Source organism: Pteropus alecto, unplaced genomic scaffold, assembly GCF_000325575.1.
Source record: "Pteropus alecto unplaced genomic scaffold, ASM32557v1 scaffold270, whole genome shotgun sequence".
In the NCBI taxonomy this organism is placed as follows: Eukaryota; Metazoa; Chordata; class Mammalia; order Chiroptera; family Pteropodidae; genus Pteropus; species Pteropus alecto.
Genome location: NW_006430735.1, coordinates 3,634,152 through 3,635,930, shown reverse-complemented (window position 1 = coordinate 3,635,930; position 1,779 = coordinate 3,634,152).

The window sequence follows — 1,779 nt, the reverse complement described above, 5'->3', positions numbered from 1 at the left end:
AACAAAAAAAAAAATCTATTAAGAAAGGTTTGATTGCTTTTCACTCTGCAGATGATGAAACCTCTCATTAAGAGTTCATCTTTGGTTAGGTTGCTGGTCAAAATGATTCACCGCTATGCTCAATTCTTTGGTGTGTGCCAAGCTCTAAAACAAGCTGACACAGTCTGACCTTCCACTGCAGGAGACAGTGAGTAGGATAGAGCTTTGTCCTATAGTAATTAGAGAAAAAAAAATGAGTCTTATATCAATCTTTTACAGACCCTGATTCACATGATTCCCAACAAAGTCACCCAAAAACTAAAGAATAAAAGGAACCACCAAACCAAGAGCGAGGAGGATGTATCCTAAAGCCAAGGAATAAGATTTCAAAAGACTTCAAAAGAAAGGAGGTAACACTCTTACTGATCTAGATCAGAGGTTATTTTTATTACAGAAAAAAATCTGGGTGCATTAAATAAAAAATAAGACTGTAGACTCATGGAATTCCATTGCATTTTATTTATAACCTAGACAGCAGAGAGCCACATATCTATTATCTAGAATAAAAATGAAGGTATTTCCAGGATTTTACCTCACCTCTAGTTCTTGGCCAGCCAATTTTAGCATTTCTGACTGCTACCTACATTAAATAATAGGAGTCTTCATGAATCAAGGACAAAATGGGGGAGAATACCATAAGCAAAATTCCTTGCCCTGGTCCAACTAAAAGATAAATCATGCCATAATTTCCACACTTAAAAATTACTATATTATTGAGAAGCAATGTAGCCGACTGCTTATAAATATTATAGAAATGTTTTATTTCTCAGCTTCTTAATTAATAAAATGGGAATAATAATAATATCTCTTACATTAGTCTATTGGAGGAATTAAATGAGTTGTCACATAAAGTGTTTACAAAGTGCCTAATCTCTTATAACCGTTAGGAAATATTTACTACTCTTATTTATATTACTAGTAATAGTATCATTATTAGGAACATCATACAGGAAAATTTATTTCACACAATTTCACAGTCTGTTGGGCAAAAAATAGTTATTATGGGCTGAATTGTGTTCCTGCCTCTCAAATACATACGTTGAAGTCATAACTGTCGGTACCTCAGAATATGACTGTATTTAGAGATAGGGTCTTCAAAGAGCTAATTAAGTTAAAATGAGGTCATATGGGTGGGCCCTAATCCAATATGACTGGTATCCTTACAGAAGAGGAAATTAGGACATAGAGACACAAAAAGGGAAGAGCACGTGAAGACATAGGGAGAAGACAGTCATCAATAAGGTAAGGAGAAAGGCTTCAAAAAGAAACAAACATGCTGTCACCCTGATCTTAGACTTCCAGCCTACAGAACTTTAAGGAAATAAATTCCTGTTGTTTAAGCCACCTAGTCTGTTGTACTTTGTTATGGGATCCCTAGGTAATATAATGTTGCATTTCTTTATTTTCTACAATCATACTTAGTGTTGATCTCTTGCCCATCCCTTGCCAAGATAATCTAAATACAATCTCAGCAATTCCTAGGGATTGCCCCATGACTAGAGTAGTGAAACTATGTGACGGTCTTAGGTAACACAATGACATAGGGTGGACTCTCTGGTCATTGGCCGTCTGCTCAATGCTTACTAACTAGATATATTCCACATGGTCCCTCTGGGTCCAGCCTTATTCCTGCCTGCTGCTTCTGTGTGCCACACTAGGGATGCAGGAATCTTTGGCAAGCCTGAGATCCATACAATACCTGTTCCTGAGGTCTTTGTTCTTCACCACAGCACGGACAGT